The 11,301-nt window shown below is 38.1% G+C and overlaps 1 protein-coding gene across 4 annotated transcripts in view; it reads right to left on the bottom strand.

The window, feature by feature from the left end:
* Positions 1 to 11,301, bottom strand: part of Scyl2 (SCY1 like pseudokinase 2) — a 72,781-nt gene that overhangs the window by 41,592 nt on the left and 19,888 nt on the right. Inside the window, exon 1 of one of the 4 annotated variants that reach the window (XM_023716735.1) lies at positions 1,618 to 1,639. The exons of the other annotated variants lie outside the window; for them this stretch is intronic. The gene's annotated coding sequence lies outside the window, so the exon portion shown is untranslated. Of the gene's footprint in view, positions 1 to 1,617; positions 1,640 to 11,301 lie in introns of those variants that run through there. 4 annotated transcript variants of the gene reach the window in all.

The following is an 11,301-nucleotide window of genomic DNA, read 5'->3' as shown; positions in this document are numbered from 1 at the left end:
CTCTCTCTCAAATAAATAAATAAATAAAAATTTAAAAAAAAAAAAGAAAGGATTAAGTGTCTGAAAAGAGTAACATAAAACAACTATTTAGTAACTCAATTCAAACTCCCCATTATATTTGCAAAGCATTTCTGAATAAGGAAATATTTACTATTAACAGAGGATTTATTAACATAATGCTGAAAATGTTAACATTAGATCAGAACAAAGTCTGAGCAAATTTCCCTATAATTGACCAGCTGTCTTTGGGAAATTTTCCAAACCAAAAAATGGAGACAAACAATAGTACAGTTATCTAGGATCGCTGAAGAGTAAATGACACAGTATATACAATTTATCACAATTCCTAACACTCTACACCATTCAATGTTAGCAATCATTATGACACCACTGACTAACATCAAGACTTATACTTCACTATTTTTCTGTCACGGATAACTGTTCGCTACCACATACACATACCCAATCAATGACACACATCCGATCAGCTATATGCACATACAAGACCAACAATCAGGAAGCATCTTTAAAGGTAAAGATGCTTTATCTTTATCACACCCTCCACTTCATATAGAATCTCAGCACATTAGGCTAAACAAAACTACGTGAGACAAATCACAATACCCACTTCAGAGTCCGTCATCCAGAGACAAACATTCAGTATTTACGAGTCCAGCTAAGGGTCCAGTTGTTTTTTTTTGTTTTGTTTTGTTTTTTAATTTATATATTTTGTGTGTGTGTGTGTGGCCAGTTCAGCCCACCAGGGGGTGGGGCTGGCTGGCATGTGGTGCTGGGGATTGAACCGAGGTCCCTGTGCTTTGCTTAGCTTAGTTTGTTCTAAGTAGGTGCTTTAGACCACTGAGCCATCTCACCAGCCCAGGGTCCAGTTTCTAAGGCCACATCAACCTGTATTAGAACACCACTCCGGTCTCTCCTCATTTATGCTGATCTTAAATTCAAACCTTGATCCTGGTTATTTTCAGACCACAATTATAATAATAAAAAATGAGATAAAAATAAAATTACAATATACTACAAATTATACAAAATATAAGCTATTACAATTGTATAGTTACAGTTTTAGGAATTGATTTACTATAAAATCTTGCAGTTTCCCAAGTCAACTGACCACTTATAAAACTAATAACAGATTTCATTTGCAGAGTTACGTACCAAACATTATGCTAAATCTTTTTTATTAGGGACTATTCCAAGCCTCACAGCAAGTCGAACAAACACATTTTTTTATCCTTATTTCATAAATGAGGACAGTATAGAGAAGATAAGTGTTGTGTCTACCATCTCACAAGGGACAAGCAAGATGAGTTAAAACTGAAACTCAGGGAGTCCAGCTGTATGGTCAGCATACCATTCTGTCTCCTTAGCAACAACACAGGGCAAACTTGGAGCACCAAGTAAAACATGATACGTGCATGCTGAGGAACAGCTTATGACAGCACTCATAAGTGGGAGGAGTATCCCTTACCTAAAATATTTGGGCCCAAAGGTGCTCCTGATTTGGGATGTTTTATCAGATTGTAGAATTTTATATATATGTGAGACCTCTTGAGGGAAGCCCCGAGCCTAAACATATATTCACTTCTGCTTTATACACACCTTGCTGCACACCCTGAGGCAGTCTCTTTGGAGGTGCGTTCCGTACAAATGCATTCTGACTGTAATCTATTACATGAGGTCAAGCACAGAGTTTCCGCTTACGGCACGATGTTAGCTCTCAAAAGTTCTGGATTTAGGAGCATTTCATATGTCCTATGTTTGGATTAGGTGTGATTAACCTATATAAATACATCTTAGCTGTTTTGATCATTATAGACACAAGACAACTAGGAGTTTTATGTAATACTCTAAAAACAAATTCTTATCTCACCATTCATGTGCAAAAATCTTATTTTAGTAAGTGTTTTGCTAAGACACATCTTTTAACTGGATCTAATTTAAATGTGTGTATTTTCTCAAGATGGTTTAAGTCTTTTTTAAAAAATCATATGAAAACTACTAAATATTTAAAAGAAAATCACATGCAATGGTCCTCCAGCTCTCGCACTCACTCCACACTGCAAAGAAGAAACACTGCTGCTCACAAACAAGTACACAGCCACAAAATTCTTCCTTTCTGAGACTCATTCATTGTTTTACATCACAGATAACAGACTGCAGCAGGCAACATGGTATACATCTGAAATCCCAGCACTCTGGAAGCCTGAGGAAGGGTTGCATGTTTGGGCCCAGCCTGGGCAACTTAGGAACCTTGTCTCAAAATTTAAAAACTAAGAGCTGGGGATGTAGCTCAGCGCAAAAGCCCTGGTTCAACCCTCTGGAGTGAACTTTCATTAAAAAAGATGACATTTTTATAGATCAAACAATTTATCAACTGTGTTACAAATAGTCTGTTTCTATCACATAATTGAATCATAATCAATATAAAGGCCGGCCAAATAGCTCAGCAGATTAAAATGCCTGCAAGTAGGCAGAGAGGCCAGGGGTTTGATCCCCAGGCCTGCCGTGCCAGCCCCAACTTCAGGGTGTGCTGAGATGGCAATTGAGATTGGGCATGATGGCGCAAGCCTGTAATCCCAGCTCTTGGGAGGCTGTAAAAGGGGGATCACTACAAGCCCAATCTAGTAGTGAGACTGTGAACACCCTGTAGACCCTTCCCTAAAAATACAAAAAAATAAAAAAATTTTGAAAAATTAATCAATTTCAAAAAAAAATTATGTTAATAATTTCTCTTCAGACCATATGCTGACTTATTAAAATAAAACCCTAGGACTGTACTTCAAAACCTTTTCATCAGAATATATCCTAAATTAATGTCCGACTTACAACTTTCTTTCATTACCAGGCTGACCATCCAAAATGCTCTAAAACTGAAACTTAGATGCTCAGTTTCAGACCTCAGATTTGCCATTAGGGAGACTCATCTAGTAAAGTCGCTAATGTTCCAAATCCAAGACAATGAAGTCTGAAACACTTCTGATCTCAAGTATTCTGGATATGGGATAACCAATGCAAACTATGAATTTTGCTACCGTGTACCACCTCTGTGAAGGTCTTCTCTCATGTTATATACGCAGTCGCCTTCTTAAAGCAAGAAACACTCTGGGGCCGGCGAACTAGCTCAGTGGTATGAAGCGTCTGCATAGGCAAGCTTAGGCAAGCACACAGGGACCACAATTCCTGTGCAGTTCATCCCAGGCACCACAGGCACCAAAGGCAGCACAGGAACCACAGGTCACCAGCTCCTTCCCCAGGCCAGGGTCAGCTGGCCACAATAAATAAACAGAAACACTCTTTCTATTCTCCACATGCAGAAGACCTAGCAGCATCCTAGACAGAAGATATTTACTACCTACTAGAAGTCAATAAAGATAAACATTTAATAACTTGTTATTTTGAATTAAAATATTTTTCACTTTATTATGAAAATTTTCATATATACAGAAAAGATGAAATAGTGTAGTCATTCAGTACATCTTATAGTTACACAGTAGTCAAAACTCTACAGACTTGGGGCCAGCAAGATAGCCCGGCAGTTCAAAGGTCAATTAAGACTCAGGACATATGAGAATTTGTACTGTAATGTCATGTAACTCAGTAGTGTCCCTAATTTTCTGATCACGGAGATTGTGGGGCCAAAGAGGAAAGGGATCGATGATGTAGAGTGTGTCTAAGGAGAGTCACATGGAGAGAAAACATTCTCTCAGGCTTTCACAGAGAGCACATTGGCCAAGCAATAAATCCTGAGGGGATTTCACTGACCTTCTCAAACCCAAAAGCTCCAACTCTTGTTGCATAGGTCCTGCTTTACCTTGGTCTTGACCATCCAGCGGAAAAGTATAAAAACGAAGTATAAAAAGTAAAGCCATGGTGTTATGTTGAGATGTAGGGGACTCAGGTCGTCAATTTCTTTCTTTTTTTTTTTTTAATTAATTTATTTATTTATTTATTTATTTTTAGTCTGTTTGTGGCCAGTTCAGTCCACCAGGGGGTGGGGCTGGCTGGCATGTGGTGCTGGGGATTGAACCGCGGTCTGTGCTTTTGCTTAGCTTAGCTTGTTCTAAGTAGGTGCTTTAGACCTCTGAGCCATCTCACCAGCCCCCAGGTCAATAATTTCTGACACTGCCAGTCAAGTGGAAGACCCAATACTATTACAGACTACTGGACTAAAATTTTTTAGAATATTTTGCTGAGTTAACACACCTATAATATTCAAATGACAGAACTAAACAGAAAAGGGGATACAGATGAATGTCTATTTTGTATCTGTGTATTCAAAATGGTTAGGATAGATATATAATTACATTCTCTTAATGAATACAGGGATTTATAATAGTGTTTATAAATAGGATATCATGTCTGTATTTTGTACAGCAAATAACCACTAGGAAGAGAGTATGCAATGTGTTAATTATTGAAACTGTCCTACCAATATGATTTGCCTCATTGCTATTTGTTTCTCACTAAAATATGGAAAAAAGAAAAAAGAAAAAAAGAAAAAAGATAACTCGGTGGACTAAGTGTCTAGCTGGCAAACACAGGGACAGGCGCTCGATCCCTCGCACCATATGCCGCGCCTGCCTCCCCCAGGCATGCTGAGCCACCAAGACCAGGCACAGTGGCGCATACCTGTAATCCCAGCACTGGGGAGGCTGAAAATAGGAGGATCACTATGAGTCCAAGCTGGGTAGGTGAGACCCTGTACCAAATACATTAAAAAAAAAAAACCTAAAGCTCTTCAGACTTGCAGAAAAACAGCAGAGTAGTAAGCAGCAGAGGAAGAGCTTCGCTGAGAGGGGCTGTCCGGACACTGGATTATAGCAACATGAGGAAGATAAGAGGAGGAAGTGGGTCCCCAGAAACCAGGCAAGATCTGAAGTGAAAACTGAAGCCTGCAGTGAAAATGAAGAAAAAAACTTCAATGAACAAGGAGGAGGGAGTTGGCAGAGCCTTCTCCCAAGTCAGGACTCACTGTGACTGCTTGCAACACCAGAGGCCTCCACAGAGAAATGGGACAGTGGAAGGGAACAGTGAACAAGAAAGACTGCACAGCTGGGGAGACAGTTCAGCAGTCTAAGCACCTGCCTGGCAGGCACAAGGACCCGAGTTCAATCCCAAATCCCACATACAGTGCTAGCCTGAAACTGGGCATAGTGGCACATGCCTGTAATCCCAGCACTGGGGAGGCCGAGACAGGAGGATCACTACAAGTCTGAACTGTACAGTGAGACTATATCATATAAATAAAAATTTTAAAGATGATAAAAAGACTGAATTATTTGAGGGTGAGTGCTGAGAGTTTAGTCAACCCACAGGAGAGAACAACTGGCTGGGAGCCTCTTGGAGAGGAGCCTGCTGAGTTCAGAACACAGAACTGCTGGATCCATGGAGCACCTTCAAGCCTGCAAAAGTTACACTGATGGCTGCAAACTGAAAGGGTCTGGTCTCAGCCTCACAGCCAGAATGCAACCCAAACTTTAGGGGAAATAAAGGTCCAGGCTCACTGGGATTATGTACTACCCCGCCACAGAGCTACTGTTGGTCTGCTGGGATAAATCACCATAGATCCAAACTCCTATTTCCACACGTTGTCTACCAGTGAAAGCAAACACAAACATGAAAGAGGACTTTCTTTCTTTCTTTCTTTTTTGGTTTGTTTGGTTGTTGTTTTTGTTTTGTTTTGTTTTCATGTGCTTTTTGTCCTTCATTGTTTGATCTTAGTTTTATATGAGTATGAATGTGGTTGCTGGCTTCTTTGTGGTCATTGTTCTATTTTTCCTTTATTTCTTCTCTTACCCTCCATTTCTTCTGCATCACTTTCCCAAGTTTTCCATGAACCCCCTTTGTCCTCCAGCCATGCTTTAAATCTCCTCCTCTTCCTCTATTTCTCTATTGTTTTCCTAAACCTTTTTAAATTTTCTCCCAAAGTAAAACTGACATATTGAGGACTGACTTACTACATAAAGTACTCTGGGTTTAGATTTTGTTATATAACCACAAATCTAGTTCATACTGCTAAAGATGTCAACTTAATGGTTGCCTCAGTTTGTCATATTCTAGGTTGTTTCATGCTATTGTTATGGCTGATGGTAGCACGTTAGCCAAAAGTGAAAACATTGTTCTAACCAGCTGTTCTTCCTGGTATTCCAAGACTGAGCTTGCCTAAGGGTTATCGAAAATACTGTGGCCCACCACCAAAGAATCAGGGGCTGGAGCAAGCAGGAAGCAACTTTTCCAACCCAACAAATTAAAGCGGTAGGATCTTGCAACAGACTCAAAACCCAGAAACCAGTTACACCTGAACAACACCACTGTGTAGTCATTTCATAAGGGTTCTAAACACTAGCAACTCATCATAGGTGACTTACCAGAATCAATCCAGGAATTAAATTTAAAAGAAAAATGGGACCAGTGAGATAGCTCAGCAGTCTAAAGCACCTGCTTAAGCAAGCATGCAGGGACCACGGTTTGATCCAAGGAACCACATGCCAGGCCAGTCCTGCCCCCCCAGGGTGAGCTGAGTTGGCCGCAAAAAGAACAGAAAACATACACTTAAACGAGATGCAATCCCAGACACCCAGTTCACCAAACACAAACCTAGGGGCAAAGAAGTGGATTAATCCGAAAGCCATGCACCTGGCTTCTCTGAAGTGATAATAACAAAACAAATGAGGTTCTAGAAAAAAAACAAATCACAAATAATTTCTCAATAACTACAGAGATGATGACCACAATGAAAACCATGTGTACTGACTCTAACACATATACAGATAATTTTTTTTTAAAAGACCTAGTATAGCTGAAGAAAATGATGTAAACCATGAATTAGGAAAAAAATAGAATCCATGCAACAGATTCAAGCAGATATCCAGGAGAAAAAAAACTCCACTAGAAGTATCTGCAGCAGAATGAGCCAATGTAAGGACAGACTCTCAGACAAAGACGTCAGAGTAGCAGTTAGGAATCATGAAAAGAAAGATTTCTTAGAAATAGCAAAGGACCAAGAGAAATCAATCCAGGAGCTGCAAGACAACACAAAGAGGAAAAACGTAAGATTGACCAGGATCAAGAAAAGAAAAAAAGCACTAGATAGTGCGAATAACATAAAAAGCCCATTCACATAAGTCATAGAAGAAAACTTCCCAAGCAGGGTGGGAGAGTGATTTGACATAAAAACATTCAAAACTCCAATTAGTCATAATCTAAAAAACTACATCAAGACATATATTAGTCAAGATTCCAGAAATTCAACACAAGAACAGACAATAAAAAGCTGTTAGAGAAAAAGAAATAAATCATCTATAAAGGAAAGCCCATCAGAATCACAGCTGAGGAGTGGCAAGATAGCTCAGTAGACTAAGTGCTTGCCTGGCAAGCACAGGATCTTCAGTTCAATCCCCAGTACTGCAAAAAGAAAGAAAGAAAGAAAGAAAGAAAGAAAGAAAGAAAGAAAGAAAGAAAGAAAGAAAGAAAGAAAGAAAGAAAGAAAGAAAGAAAAGTGTAATTCAGAATCATAGCTGACCTCCCAACATAAAACCTCAAGTCAAGGACAGCATGCAGTAAAATACTGCAAGCCACAAAATAAACCCACCTCCAACCCAGACTGATATACCACACAAAATTATCTTTCAAAATTCCTGAGTCCTGGTGCAGTGGCATGCACCTATAATCCCAGCACTGGGGAGGCTGAAAATAAGAGGATCACTATGAGTTCGAGCTGTGTAGTGAGACTTCGCACAAAATTAAAAGAGAGAGAGAGAGAGAGAGAGAGAGAGAGAGAGAGAGAGAGAGAGAGAGAGAAAATGCTTACATAACAAGGAATACGTGAGGAAATTCATAAATACCAAACCAGCATTTCAAAATGTTCTGAAGGACATTCTACAAAGAGATAATGAGGATTACAACTCCATGAACTTCAAAAGAATAAATCTCCCAGGCAAAAAGCAATTAAACAGAAGGGAAAAAAGAATGCCAACACCACCAAACTACCATAAGAGTAAGTCAATACATAACAATTATAACTATCAATGTTAACGGTCTCAATTAACCAATCAAAAGAAACAAGCTAGCAGAATGGGTCGACAAGCAAGATTCAACAATATGCTGTACAAAGAAATACACTTAATTCAAAAGAAATTCATACACTGAAAGTCAAAGGATGGAAAACAATACTCCATGCAATAAGAACCCAGAGAAAAGAAGGGGTAGCTAGTCTATTTGAAGACAACATGGATTTTAAGGCAAGACTGAACAAGAGACAAAGGAAGTCACAGTATTCTTGTAGAGGGAACAATTCAAGAAAAAGAGAAAAATCACAAATATATATGCACCAAATACCAATGTACCCAACTATGCAAAACAATTATTTAAGGATATGAAAAATCAAATGAGCACTAACACAACTGTAATGGGGGACTTTAATATTCCATATCACAATTAGATAAATCAGCTGGAAAAAAAAGTCAGATCTGAATCAAACTTTGAACAAGCCGACTTAGTAGATGTCCACAAAGCATTCCACCCCGCAACATCAGAGTATGCACTCTTCTCATCTGTACATGGAATGTTCTCCAAAGTAGCCTGCACATGAGCTCATAGCACATACTTAAGTAAATATAAAGGAAGTGAAAATGCCCCATGCATGTTACCAGACCATAGTGCAATTAAATCAGAAATCAATGGCAAAAGACACAAGAACTAAGAAATTAAACACAGAAATTAAACAGCACCCTCCTAAACAACCAGTAGGTCTCAGATGGAATTAAAGAAGAAATTAGGCAATTTCTACAATTAAACAATGTCAATACAATATACCAGAATTTATGGAACACAATGAAAGCAGTCCCACAAGAAAAATTTATAGTGATGGATTTCCACAGCAAAAAAACGACGAACACCCAAATAAACAACCTAATGATGAACCTCAAGGTTCTTAGAAAATAGCAAGTCAAGGGGCCGGGGAGATGGCTCAATGACTCGAATAAGCGCTTCCCTAGCAAGTGCAAGGGCCTGAGTTCAATCCCTAGTTCCACCAAAATAAAAAAAGAAAGAAAGAAAATAGCTAGTCAAGTCCAAAACTCATGAAAGGGAGAAAATTATAAAGATCATGATGAAAAAAAATAAATAAATAAAGATTACGAGATGAAATTAATCCAACGGAGACTAAGAAAACAATATTAAAAAAAAAATCAATGAATCAAAAAGTTGGTTCTTTGAAAGAATAAAATTGACAAACCCTTAACCAACTTTATCAAGAAAAAAAATAATAACTGAAATACATGCAATAGAGAATGAACTAGGTAAAAAAAAAAAAAAATTTAAAAATAAAATAGATGAAATCACCACAGACCCTACAAAAATCCTGAAGATTCTTAATACCTACTTTGAGAATCTGTATTCTAATCAGATGAAAAACAGAAGTGGGAAGATTCCTAGATATATATGCCCAAAGCTGAATCAAGAAGATATGCAACTTCTTAGCAAGTGTGGCGGCACACACCTGCAATCTTAGCACTTGGGAGGCTGAGGCAGGAGGACTGTGATGAGTTGAGACCAGCCTGAGGTACAAAGTGAGCTCAAGGCCAGCTGGAACTGCACAGCAAGATGCTGTCTCAACAGAGCAAATAAATAAATAAATAAATAAATAAAACCTTTAAATGACTCAGCATCAGTCAATGAAATTGAAGATGTAATTAAAATATACTAACAAAGAAAAGCCCCAGCCCTGATGGATTCACTGCTGAAATCTACAAGAAACTTAGATAAGACCTAATGCCACTACTCCTCAAACTCTTTAATGAAATTGAAAGGAAAGCAATACTCCCAAATTGATTCCTGGAAGCAAGCATTACTCTGAAACCAAAACTGAGAAGGATCCAACCAAACAAGAGAACTACAGACCAATCTCTCTAAACAACACAGTCATAAAAATCCTCAATAAGAGACTAACAAACAATGCAGCAAAGATTATATCCATCAAGATTATATACCATTACCAAGTACCATTCATTCCTATGGTGCAGGGATGGTTCAACATACAAAAATCAATAAATGTAACATACCATAATAACAGAGCCAAGGACAAAATCCGTATGATCACCTCAATAGATGTAGAAATGTATTTGACAAAGTTCAATACCCATTCATGATAAAAACCTCATAGAAAATTGAAATAGATTATCTTCATCTCAATGACAAAAGCCATCTATGACAAACCAACATCTAACATCATACTAAAAGAAAAACAGAAAAATTTCTCTCTAAAATCAGGAACAAGACAGGAATGTCCACTGTCATCACCCTTATCAATATAGTTCTGGACTCTTTACCCACAGCAATTAGACAAGACAAAGAAATAAAAGGAACAAGTAGGAAAGCAAAGGTTAAATTATCTACTTGTAAAGACATGATACTCCACATAGAAGACCCCAAAAATTCCATCAAAAGACTTCTAGATTTAATAAACAAATTCAGTACCATTGCTGGATAGAAAGTCAACACTCAAAATTCATTAGCATTTCCATACACAAGTAACAAACTCAGTCGGTGAAATTAAGGAAAAACTTCACAATTTCACCCCCCAAAAAATGAAAAAAATAGGACTCAATCAAACAAAGGATGTAAAGGACAGATACATTAAAAACAACAGTACACTAAGAAAAGAGATTGAAGAGGCTATCAGAAAATGGAAAAATATCCCTTGCTCTTGGGTAGGAAGAACCAATATAACGAAAATGGTCATACTTCTAAAATTGTAATACAGATTTCATGCAATCCCGATCTAAGTTCCAATAGCATATCTCACAAAATTAGAGAAGACAATCTTCAAATTTACTTAGAACCAGAAGAAAACTAGAATAGCAAAAGCAATTCTGGACAACAAATGCAGGGCAAAGGGCATCACAATTCCCTATTGGAAACTATACTACAAAGCTACTATGATAAAAATAGTATGGTACTGGCAAAACCCAGACCTGACGATCAATGGAATAGATTAGAAAGACACAGGAACAACTCCAAAAACACTAAGCCACCTTATCTTTGACAAAGGAGCTAAACACCTTGATTGAAAGATACCTTCTTTAATAAATGGTGCTAGACACACTGGCTTTCCACATGATAAAGATTAAAACTAGACCCATTTACCACAACTGAATCGACAAGATATAACCACTCTCAATAGCCCAATAACAGCTAATGAAATACGAGATGTAATTAAAAACCTACCGGCAAAGAAAAGGCCAGGTCCGGATGGATTCACAGCTGAATTCTACAAGACATTTA

This window comes from Octodon degus, unplaced genomic scaffold (assembly GCF_000260255.1).
Source record: "Octodon degus isolate 3935 unplaced genomic scaffold, OctDeg1.0 scaffold00004, whole genome shotgun sequence".
In the NCBI taxonomy this organism is placed as follows: Eukaryota; Metazoa; Chordata; class Mammalia; order Rodentia; family Octodontidae; genus Octodon; species Octodon degus.
The sequence above is the reverse complement of the archived record's forward strand: the minus strand, read 5'-3'. Positions and strand labels throughout refer to the sequence as shown.